Source organism: Micrasema longulum, unplaced genomic scaffold (assembly GCF_059751315.1).
Source record: "Micrasema longulum isolate JH-2025_06_02 unplaced genomic scaffold, ASM5975131v1 h1tg001494l, whole genome shotgun sequence".
Lineage (NCBI taxonomy): Eukaryota > Metazoa > Arthropoda > Insecta > Trichoptera > Brachycentridae > Micrasema > Micrasema longulum.
In genome coordinates this window covers 81,251-94,758 of record NW_028278678.1, presented here as the reverse complement: position 1 = coordinate 94,758, position 13,508 = coordinate 81,251, and positions in this window count along the sequence as shown.

Genomic DNA, 13,508 nt, shown 5'->3' with positions numbered 1-13,508 from the left:
TAAACTTAAAAGGCGTTAAACGGCAGATATATTTTATTTTCACACAAAACATACTGTCGAAATTAAATATTTACAAGCATAATATTATTTAAACAAAAACCACTATTCCATAAAAACGGGTTTAAACTTTATTTTATTTTTGAAACTATTATTGAAGGCATAATTTAATCCATAATTAAGGGAAAAAAAGCAAGATTTGTTTGTTTCAAAATGCTTGTATATATTTTTAAAAGACAAAATATTTTTTTTCTGTAATAACTTTCCGGTTTAATGAATAATCTTTGAGTTGGAATGAATTTTACTTAAATATGTTGTTTGTATAAAAATACAAATGAACCTATGTTTAGTTGTTATTTCAAAAGTCATAATCTGCCGGTATAAAAGGAATTACATATTGTTATATAAATCTTTTAAGAATATCGTTTATTAGATATCCCTTAGAAAATAACTGTTTTTATAGAATGTTTATTTATTTTCTTTTTGATTCGCTGAATTTCAAATTTGAATTTCAAAATCGTACGATTTCCATACTTTTCATCAGCCTTTCGAATCGGAAAATGAACCGTGTTACAAAACAAGTATTTTTTTCGTTTCGATTTCGCTCCGATTTATTGTGCTCCGATTTCTAACAAATTTCCTGTTCAATTTTCTAATCGGTATAATACGGCCATAATATAGGTATAAGGAGTAATCAAACGTCTTTTTAGATTTATTATATATTATCTTACACACAAATGTTTTTAAATTTAACATTAAATGTATTTCATTTATGAGTAAAAAATAATATCAACAATTCATTTTTTATGTACACATATGTAGGTACTGGATTTTACAAACTAGCCACATTTTTACAATTATTGATATACTATATAACAGGAATGGCTAATATTTTTGAGATGGATATATAGATGCCTGGTATATACAGGCCTTCGACCTTTCATCGACTAGTTTAAATAGTCAATTTACACACTCACTATTCTGCCTATATTTAAAAACTGCCGGTTAATCCTGTAGTGAATTTTACTCAGTTTGTAACAGCCGAAGACAGTTTATTGGCCTTGTGTTTTAAGTTGTGTAGCAAAGGATATATTTTTTTAATGTTTCTGTTATTGCTGTATTTTTTAAAAATCAATTAAATGTCGACCTGACTTGAGAACTTTCCTTGCCCCGTAAGCGTCGATTTCGCTTATTAACATTCCAAGAAAGGAAGAACATCCATCAAGGCATATTGCCCAAAATTAACAAATATCGTCGCATGTAAAGAAAGAAACTTTTTTTTTTCGAAAATGGATAGTTATGAAAGAAATTGATTGACATTATTTTTTTTGATAAATGAAATACGTATATTTGTTCAAAACATTCAAGTTTGTTAGTAAAACGAAGTTCATTATAATTTATTAGAGAAACAAAGACAAATGATACTTAAATCCACAAATATATTTTTTTTCGTCAATTTCATGACATTTTCGAGACCAGTAACTGTATTTAATGTACGGATACAAAAACATAAAGGAATTAAAAATGATATAGTAATAAGTAATTGAAATTAAAAAAAATTTTCTGAAGGACCTTTTGTTAGAGTTTTGCGGGGTATTTACCCCGCAAAACTCTAACAAGAGCTTAAATAATGTTTTTTTAATGAGTTTATGTACGTATATTGTTGTGGCTCTTCTTTTTTGACGTTTTTAACTATCTCATCCTGGTGTTTCTAATGAGTATCAATCAGAACATCTGAAAAACAAAGTATAAAAAATGAAAATATTTTTTTTTTTATAATCGCTGGGGGGAACACAGCGAAAACAGTGGGGAATAAATATGATGTTGCAGAAGCTATGAAACATGTTTTGTTATTCCGTTATTCCTAATTTGATTATCATTCTTCTTCAATTTCTTAAATAAATGGCAATGAACTTGAATATTTTAAGAATTCAAATATTTGAGTGTTATAAATTTATTCTAAAAATTGGACGAATGTGGGACACTCCTGTTTTATTACTCTAATAATTATTGTTCTATTATTAAAGGTTTAGTAAAAGTAGTTTAATCGCTACTATTTACATCACATGACAAATTTTAAAACATTGTTAGGTATTACTTCAGAGTAATAATAGCATGAGCATTATTACTTTGGGGGTTTACACCAAATTATTATTTTATTAAATGTTATTATTGAGAAACTATTTACTGCTTAAGGCTGCAAACAGTATTAAAAGAAAACTTTTCTAAAACAATTTTTTTTTAAATCTTTAGCCAAATGTTACAATTATTAAAGGAGTATATCATTCGTGCTATTCATTAGTAAGACAAGTTCAAACAAACAAGATTTTCGCTAAGTTTTAAGTTAAAAAGTCCCCTTTATCTAATTCATAAATAAAACTTTAAAAGCAAAAAAGCTTTTAAAGATTTAAATTGTCAATATGTTCAGGTTATTCCGTTAAGATTGATAAATATCGCATATTTCATATACTTAAGGACATTTTGCAAATGTACCCAATCACTAATAAAATATTTTAGAATTCAAATTCAATTACAAATATTAGTTTTAATAAAACAATGAGTAAAAAACTAATTTAAATATGAATACTCAAATGTTTGTATTTGACCTGTATCAATAATCAATTTTTACTTCTCATATTTAAATTTACAGTACCTTTCTCTTTAAAAAAAAGTATTAATTTGTAAGTTTTTGTAAAGCAAACTCTTTATAATAGACATGTTTCACGTATATCTGAAAACCTGCTTTAACATTTTATTAACGAGACCGAAAAAGAAAATTGCTTCATAAATAATAATATGTACATCCATTTTTCAGAATAAAAATGCCCCATTATCTCAGACTGTGAATTCATTATTCAAAATAGCAATAATTTCGTGTGTAATTTAATTTTATATTATTAATTTTGAATGATTATAACAATTAAGTTCTGTTTTGAATTTTATTTGGTATAACACATATTTTACGTAGAATAAGTACTTATTACAAATGCTTTGATGACCTAAGAAACATATTTCTATGTGAAGTATGAACGTTTCGTCGGCGTCGTAAGAAAATAAGTTTTTTTTAATAATCATTTTATAGTTAATAAATTTAACTTTTTAGCAAATTATTTGCACTTTTCCTACAATCAGTTGGTTTTATTTCGTTAAACTTCTGTTGATTTGCAGTAAATGCTGCTTATGCGGTTTATGGGATGGATTTTTCAAGTAAACTGTACAGACTATTATTCCTTGTCTCTACTAAGGGTTGTTATTCGGCAATCTTCAATGCGTCAAATATGCTAGGTTTTGTCTCATGCACAAAACAATAGCACTTTTATTAGTGTTTTAGTTGATTTATTCCACAACTTGATTTTTTCACGAAAATACTGGAATAATTTTACATGTTCAATTTTATTAGTAAAGTGATTTGATTTTATGTTAAGGAAAAATTATTTCAAAGGTTTTTTAGTATTACTCATTTTAAAATACACGTGAACCATGAACCGAATCTCTTAATACTTTTTTTATGTATTTAGATAATTTGTTTTATATTTTATTCATTATAATCGTACGTTTGTGTAATCTTTTTTACTATTTCTAAATTTTGAATTCTTATGCCTGATACTTAATTTAATTTTGTTTATATTTTTAAATGAAAGGTCTTTCAGTTAATATTTCTAGGATAACAGCTATGTAAAAAGTATTAAGTTACTTAACTTTGAATTATTACTGCTTGCCATATTTTATGCCTTTAAACGTAAAATTTGTCACCCAAGCACACCTGCTTGTTTTTTTTTGTTAAGAAATTTCGAGTACATTTCCATTAGTTTTGTATAAGTTTATCATATTAAGTTTATGTCATTTTAATATTTTTAATACATAGAAGATTAAAATGTTTTGTTCACTAAATATTTATTATTATTTTTTAACCATTCTCCCCATCCTTTACGTTTCAAATTCCCGTAAATAAACAAGTTTACAATTTACCTACTTAGTTTTTCTAAGTTATCCATCGCAATTGATTTTTGTGTAAAATAATATCTAAAAAAACAAAATATATTCTTGTTTTGAAAAGATTTTTATTCAGGTTAGGAAGACTAAAATTGAAAGCAATTTCTTGAACAAAAAACGACCAAATATGTGTCGAGATATTATTCTTTCGATTATTAAAATACTTACAAACTAAACAATTGAGTTTTATGAAAATAAAAAATACTTTTAGGTGTACGTAAAATTTTGTGTCTACATTTATTAAAAGTAACTTACTTAATCCATGTACGCTGTCTAGGTGTAGCATGTGTTGTCCACGATATATCTTTCTGCCCTTGCTGCCCGTGGCCAACTCCCGGGCATGCTCCCAAGTCAGGTCGACTTCTCGTAATTTAAACCTAAACTGCCGATAAACCGTCAGCCGTAGACGTCCAGTACTGCAAAAACCTGATGCCTTGTAAATTAGGCCTTCGCTTAGTGACGGATTTTACCCGGAGTTGATGAGCCCATTGTCTTGTTATTATGAATAAATAAATAAAAAAATACTTTGATTAAAGCACACATTTATCTACATCTTAGTGAAAGTATTAAAATACAAAGCTGATAGATTAATATTTTTAAATCCTATTCTGAAAAATATGTTTTAATTATTTTTATTAACGTCTTAGCTCATTTCCATGATTATTTAACCTAGTTGATACTTACAGGTAAATTATATGTGTACTTCTTGAAATGATTTTATATCCTTATAAAATATTTTTTAATTATTTCATAAATTCTCAATTGATAGGCACAACTTATCTTTAATGTAAAGAAAATTACCCCTTCATCATTTTTACTTTCCTTAATGAGTATTTGTTATAGGTAAAAGTCACCAATGCCGTGTAGTTAAAAAGACACATAACATGCCATGTCAATTCGGTAGTATTATTTCTTGCATCTCTTTCTCACATACATATTTACCTATGTATCAAAATATGCCCAATTATTTTCAAGTTGCTGAGGGCAACGCGATATTTCTTATATCTTAGACAAATCTATCACAAGAATAACGTGTCTATTTTTTAAACGTCCGTGACTTTATTAACGTCAGTCACTTTGCAACCGTATAATATGAGTCACACATCTATATTTTTGTTTGTTTCTATTTTATATGTAATTATTTCTTAAAGTTAAAATTCAAAGGATGATGTGATGAAATGAGATGCAATCAACTAAATAAAAGATGCAAGCACACTTAAATAAACAATTTCATCGGAAGACAACTACAATCATTAGATTAATTTAGATGACATTTATAACATATTATTATATTTTTTAAAAGTCTATAAATAATTTCAAATATTTATTTTATCATAAATGTATTTATAATTCTTATATTAATCTGTATTTTATGAAATAGATCATTATTTCCTCAAGAACAATTCATTAAAAGTTTCAACATCTAACAGAAGAAAGAAAAAGCTAAGAGACAATTGAGAGGGGATCCAATTGGATTTATAATTATAAGGTAATTTTTTATTCATCATCATGTAACAAATAAAAAAAAATTACATTATTAAACCATATAGGTTTTTCTTAATTAAGATTTTTTGATATTGCATCAATTTCATGAAATATTTTAAGCAATACTATATTATTTAATACGAAGAACCAAACGAGTTATATTCTAAAGTGACCAGCTATGTAAACCCTGTACTCTTTTTAAATCGGGTTATTAAATTTATTTTATTATATCTATCTACATTCTAGAAACAAATACTTGCGTTCTTGTAATTTAGCCAAATTTTTCAATTTTTGGAAGCATTTTTAACGAATTGTAAAAAAATCACTATTCCGCGACACTATCCACGGGACGACAATCCAAAATTATGATAAAAAATTTATATGCTCATTGATGTACTGCCCTGGTAAATAATTAGTATCTGGTTTGTTAAATTAATTTTACTACGTTCACTAAGAGGCTTGACGTTTTTTTAAAAAACATCAATTGCCTTACCTACCTTTGGTGCGGATTTTAAAATCACTATTGTTTTTTTTAAGTACCTGCATAAACATACAAACTTGCGTGATTAAATTATAATTTTTCATCATACTGACTAAACATATTTCATTTTAATGGCAATACAAGATTACACCTGACAAATAAATGACACTTGATTGATATATTTAAAGTAGTGTTATAAAAACCATTCACGATTAACACAATTTAAATAATTAGTGAATAATAACAATAATCATCCAAATAATTTATATTAAAACCATTTTTTTTTGTGTTCAATAAGTATTTCGATTATTTTCGTTTCCGTTACACTCAGTCGACAGGTACCAACCAAAAACAATAATAATTCATTAACACATAGATGTATGCTATTTTTGCCAAGGCATGCGTCTTACGTTGGCAAAACTGAATATCGCAATCAGAAGGAAAAGCAAAGGCACCTGCATATGCGTTAATTGTAATTCTTGTTTACTCGGAACAAGTTGTAGTTGCGAGCTTTTAGCCGAGTAGGGAAAATAAATACATGAGCAATCCTTATAACAGTGAAAAGTAAAAAGATTTTTAAACGTGCAATTAGTTACTTGAGCGAGACTTCTATAAAAGATGTGTATTGTGTTTAATTAAGTTAAGTTTTTCGTTTTATTCTTGAGCCGATTTAATCATCAATATTTTCATCGGCCATTTTAAACCTTACCCCGATCAAAGGTTTATAGATATCATTGCAGCGTTGATGAGCGATGCAGTGATACTCAAACGTTAATTTAATTAATAAAACTATGTTAATCGAGTTATGGTATGGAGATGAGCTAACCTTGAGCCTATGAAACCAGGGCCCGAGGAAAAACCACATGCTCTCGAACCGACTCAATTTCTGATCTGGAGCGATAAATAAATGTCTACACGTCTACTAGACATAATATTTACCATCATCATCATCAAATCCGTATCCAGGCTTGAAGGTGCTTTTAGGTTTGTTTTTATTTTTTGGATGCAATTATAAGCGTATTTTTTTTATTTAATTTTTGTTTTAAATTGTTATACGAAATTACATTCTGTTAAAATATGTCCATGTGCTTGAAATTTTCCCAAACTGAACGGTTTGGGTACGTATGAAGAAATTGCTTTAAGGCAATATGCCAGCCCCCATCTGTTTATAAATTTAATATGTATATACAGTATAAAATAAATAAATAAGGTGCATAGGGGAATGCAATTTTTAAGAAAAAACAAATTATCTCGATCGTCTCTTGCGGGAAGCCAAGATGATCACTAATCAGTCTTAGGCCTCAGAAATATTTCATGTCAGTCCTTCCAAGAATTGAACCCACTACCTCAAGCATGGTAGGCGAACGGACCAACTACACTACAAGGCGGACTTTTCAACACTCAATTTCTTTTTTTATGATTTTCACCTGAGAGTAGCAGTAAAGCACTTTCCAGGATTTTGGTTCTATTTCACACACAGAACTGTGTTCTTCATTCACCCGGACACAGTTTAACAATTTTTTATCAAACTAACCAATATAATAATAACGGCTCAGTCTTAAAAAAAATCACGGATAATTATTTATTATAATTTTTTTGAATATGGTATTCTTGATCGAATTCTGATGACGTCAATGTGCATTACCATTGTTTTGAATGGGACTTCAACATTTCACAAGTAATGTGCCATTGTTAGGGTTTTCGCACCTACAGTATTCCTAACATTGTATACCTATGCCTGTATTACATATTGTTATATTTTTCAGCTAGAACGGGTTCAAAAGAGCTTTGAAACATTAAAACTCGAAGATGAGATCCAGCTGTCGACCACGAGGTAAGAAAAACTGCAATAGATTACTTGGTTTACTAATTTTTTTAGACAAAATTATCAGTTCACGCCGGAGTACTGGTGCCAACCCTTATTTTATTATTTATATAAATACAAAATTACCATTTTATAAGATTGAACATCTTTGTTTCGTATTAATTATGTTCAAAGCATTAACTTTGTGATCAAACATTTTAACTTATATTTTTATGTCTACCGGTTTCATGACGTACTTGTCTCTTCGTCAGGACACTTACGGCACCAATATGCAAATACTAAAATACACATTTACCTTTACCTTCACTGTAGTAAACACAGGTATTTACAAAAAAAACTTAGATTTTTTTTATTTTTTTTTTTTAAATAACTTTATTGAAAAATTTTATTAGAATTTTTTTAAGCTTACCATGAGTAATGTTCGCGGTCTGGCTCTAAAAAACGTGTATAAGAACCACTAATTAATACATAGAAAAATTAAAAAAAATATTAGACATAGTGAAAAACATAGTAACTTTATTAAAAACATCGTAAAAAATGTAGCAAAAAAAAATCAAAAACATATTTTAAAACCTAGTAAAATACATAGTCAAAAGAGAATACATAGTATAAGACAGTAAAAAACATATTTTTAAACCTAGTAAAAAAACATACAAAAAATGTATCAAAAACATAGTAAAAAGAAAAACCATAAAAAAAAACATGAGGTTAAAAAAACATTGCTTATCCGGCTTAAATTGACTATTCGGTCGGATACCGGATTGTATTTTAATATCCGGCGGATAACTTCATTATGCTGCGAAAGTTTCATTAAATCAAATCCACTTAATTGATTTATTGATATTGGCCATGTTTCGTGAAGGGAATTTACCCAAGTTATTTGAAAAATTATCTTTTTTTGCATAAAACATTGGTCTGTGAAAAATAATTTGACCGTGATACACAATATGTTTATCAACAATGTTTTATTTCATTAGAAATATATTTGTAAGAACCGTAAGACTGATCATTGATCATTGATCATCTTACCTTCTTAGCAAAAAACGATTGATAGGTATTCATTGCGATTGTGATTCTAATTAAGTACCCTTTACACCACTAAGTGCGGATAGGGAAATGATGTTTTTGATTCAATTATTAAAATGTATTTTTGAAGCAGGAACTTTGAGATTTTTCAAGTTAAATAATTAAATTACAATTTATATGCTGTCCGGTTTTGGAACGCGACAGTTCATTGTAAGGGCGCAATAATTTGCGTAGTTAATAATAACTGTCATGTTCATTAGAAATAAACTGAATTTTTGAAACGTTACTAAATTTACACAAGTAATTAAATGATTTTAGATGCCAACAATTTTTTGAGTTTGTTCATATGTTTGTAGATAAAGAGTGGATTTCTGCACCAGCGAGTGATAAGGATTAACATATTACAACAACAAATAAACATTTTAGTCATTTTCAGGGCTTATGAATTGTTACTGGCTAGCTTAAGTGGCTACTTTACCGAATGAGTAACATTCAATAATTTCATTTGCAGAAAGCTATCTCTTCATATGTTCAAATTATCTCACGAACTTATTGATTTATTTTTAAAAATACATAACGTTTTTTAATTTAATGAATTTTAATCACAATATAAAAAGATAGGTATTAAAATCTGTATTTCTAGTCTTGAACAACAAATAATAATTAAACCTCGAAATATTTGTTTATTTACCAAAATGCTTTATGACAACATTTCCGATATTCTTTCGACTGTATTCTTTAATCACAAAATAGCTTATGACTCTTAAAAAAACTGTTCATTTGTTGGCCAAATGCTTCGTTAAAATCTATTACAGCATTTCTTTGTATTTGATAATGACAATGTTTTGAATATTGGAAAGATCTAACATAAAAAATTAAATTAAATGCCTGCATCCTAATAAATCTGCAGGATCTGTAACATACATTCCTCTTCTTTTTATATCGAACGTATTACTCATTTGACAAGACCGTTAAAATGACTATTTGAAATATCTCTCTAATCCGAAATTTTTCCTGAATTTTGTTATTTTATGTCCTATTTTTTAAAAAGCAAATCTATATAATGCAGGCTTTGGCAAAGTTTTCTAATAAAGGGCGGCATAAGAACAGAAATTAAAAATAAACAGCGGGCCGCAAGTAAAATATTTCATATATATTTAGCGTCATAAAAATTCATATTTATGGTCATTCTTCAATGACCGCCCCCGCAATCAATCGAACAATAACGCTATCTTATATTTTTCTTGTGACATCTGTACTGATCCTTGTTATTATTAAGGATTCTGATTAGTCAATATATTCAAATAAAATCACTTTGTTTATAATTACCACTTATATTTTTGTAATTTGACAACCAACTAGTTTCGGAAAAACTTTGTCTTCTTTAGGGTTAGTTACAAACTAACATAACATATCTTGATCTTAATTGAAAACGAGGAACTAGAATCCCAACCGTCCATGCGCTCTGAAGCTGCAAGACGTACTGGGATATTTATTGATTGTACAGCGCCCTTGAGGTGATGTTCAGAAAAATGGCGCTATATAAATTATCCAACTATATATATCTCTCAGATACCTACTACTAGCTTCATTTAGTAAGACGTTTTTTTTGACAGCTGAATATTAATTATCATTTTGGTAGCTTTAAACGCATATTAAATATTACAAAATGATAAAAATACATCAATCAATCTATTTACTCGCCCTATGTGTGTTATGTGTCAGTGTTATTGTGTATGTACTGAATAAAAAACAGTTTTAAATCCAGTGTAGCACAGTCAAATTATTGCTGTAATTGTAAAACTTTTTTTTGACATAAGACTCTCATTGGCACACACTATTTACGGATTGCTAACAAACAACCATAATACAAGTGCTAATATACCAAAGTGTAAAACTTATATGCTTAAAAAATAAAATAATAAAATTTTTAAAAAGGAAAAAGAAAATATTGATAAAAGTTAATGAGCATAAATAAATGACTCCACTAAAAAGATAAATGAAATTGAGGGACCAAGAAGTCAGCTCCTTGCAGCCGTTATCAGGAAACTTAGATCTAGCTAGCGCACTGACAGCACTACAACTAGAGGTAGCCAAATTGAACCGAGGATACTCTGATATACAAAATTAAAATGATAGACTATTGCTGTCAATGTCAACTCTTAACACAAAATATGAAAAATCATTAAAAAAATGCAAGATTTTGATATTATACATAAACAGAACATGGAAATGGAAAATAAATTAGAAATTCTACATCAAAAATTCAAATTAAATGAGAGAATGGAAAAAAAATAGACAGGAAAGTATGAACCTCCTACAAGTGAGGGTTGATATAATGAAGCAAAAACAACTTTTTAACAATATCAAAATTCACGGAATTCCCGAAGGAAATGATGAATGTTGGGTGAGTTGCCAAGTTGCCTAGATCATGTTATGTGTAAAACAAATAATACTGAAACTGCTCTCATTCACAAAACCTCAATAACAGATCATTTTGCTGCATTAGTTGAAAAAGAGAGATAAATTACATATTAAATATTGAAAAAATCCTAATGATTTAATACAAATAAACTACTATAAGAAATATAAAAATATTTGTACTAGCCTAATACGATACTGCAAAAGAAAATATTATAATGATAAAATCACGCTTAACAAAGATAATATAAAAGAAACTTAAAAAACCATAAGAGAAATAATAAAAACTGAAAATAAACAAAACTCTTTAATTAAACTTGACATTGATGATAAGACCGTTTACTTTAACGAAAGTCCACACATAGTTTTAAATCATATTAATACATATTTCGCAACTGTAGGATCAAACATAGAAGAAAAGATATTAAGGACCAATGCTAAAAAAGAAAAAGAATTGATTATAGAAAATAATGACACAGAAGAAAATGTGTATAATCCTCTAAGGTCACTGGAACCAACAAACTCTACTGAAATAATTAATACAATTAGGAAATTAAAAAATAGTTACCCTGCAGGAACTGATAATTTGAATTCAGCACTATTTAAGAGATATAGTTAATACATTACAACACCCTTTACTCATATAGTCAATCTTAGTTTTAGCACTGGTATCTTTCCTAATCACTGCAAACTAGCGATCATTAAACCCATATATAAATCTGGTAATAATTTGGATATTTCAAATTACCGACCAATATCTTTTCTAAACATAATTTCATAGGTTATAGACAAAATTGCTTAAAATAGAATAGTATCCTGTCAAAACAGCAATATGGTTTAAGAGAAAAACTAAGTACAGAAGATGCAGTTGTGGAACTAACACAACACATTGCAAGTAAACTTGACGCAGAACTAAGATGTGTGGCAGTTTTTCTAGATTTGGCAAAAGCCTTCGATACAGTGTCTCACAAACTACTAGTTTACAAGTTACGCTTAATTATTTATTTATTTATGCTTTAGTAAGTTAGTTCATAACATCTAAAGAACTAATATAATATTAGTTTTATTTGCAGACTAAATATGAATACATTTTCGGTTGTGTTGCGTGTTGTGTTCAAATCAGTTATGTTGCTTAAATACGGTTTCCATATTTTGTTTAATTACCGCATTCCGTATATGTATATTGTTGCAACTTACCGAGTGAGAATATTTCTTTTACTAAACGATGACTCGTAAGGTACAGTCAGTTTTATGCAAACATTTAAGGGAAAGTTATTCAACAATATTTTGAGTTTGTCCAAATTTTTGTAAACAACGCCTGGATTCAACCCCTTAGGGAGCTGTTAATATTAACATATTACAACAAAGATGAAAAACTTTTTAGAGAAGGGAATATAGAAATCTGGGTATTTTAATCATACGAGTCTACCGAGCCCACCTTGAACGAACTCGCAGTCATGATGGAACACCATCTTCTTATATTGCCCCTTCGGCTGTTCGACGCAAACAGGAGCATAGTATACCTAGCGACAGAGATACCTCTGATGGGAGTCATTTGGACTCGGAGAAATCACGCGAAGTAATAAAGATGAGGAACGAAGAGCGGAATCCTTTTGCCATTGCTCAAGCTGCTTTATCAACCCTTCAAGAAGTATTGGGGGAAGACAAATAAAATAAAGGTGGCTATTCATATCTAGTGCGTCTTGGATTCAGCTAGCAAGCCATTTATTGGCAAAGATTCAATTTTGTTGGGTCCTTGGAAATCTCAAGCTAAGTGTTAAATCTCTCAAGCTAAGTGCCAAAGGTGAATTTCCTAGAAACAAACTTGTATCTGAAATTGAAGATAGACCAACTGGAGTCGGATCCAGGTCCAGTAATGCGACTTGAAGCGGACGCTACAGGGTTCATCATTTGCTGCCATTGTCAGGAAATCTGACAACAAATTGGAACTGCCGCCATTAAAAAACTGGACTACAAGTAAGAATAACAAGACCTGGCATTTGCATATTCCCTTAAGACGATTTGGTCAAAAACAGCGAGGATATAAAAAAATGCTTATAGAGACGCTCAAGCCATCGGAATGGGTAGGACCGTAGGACCTTAGTCCTCATATGCGGTGTGCGGTATGTGGTGGGCAAGCTGCCATAAAAATACATTTCTATCTGAAAAATAAGTCGTTCTCCAATAACCAAAAAAATAATACTGGTTTTTATCTTTCAACATTTTCATATTATATATAATTTCGGGTTTTAATTATGCATTTAAAAAAATTGGACCTGC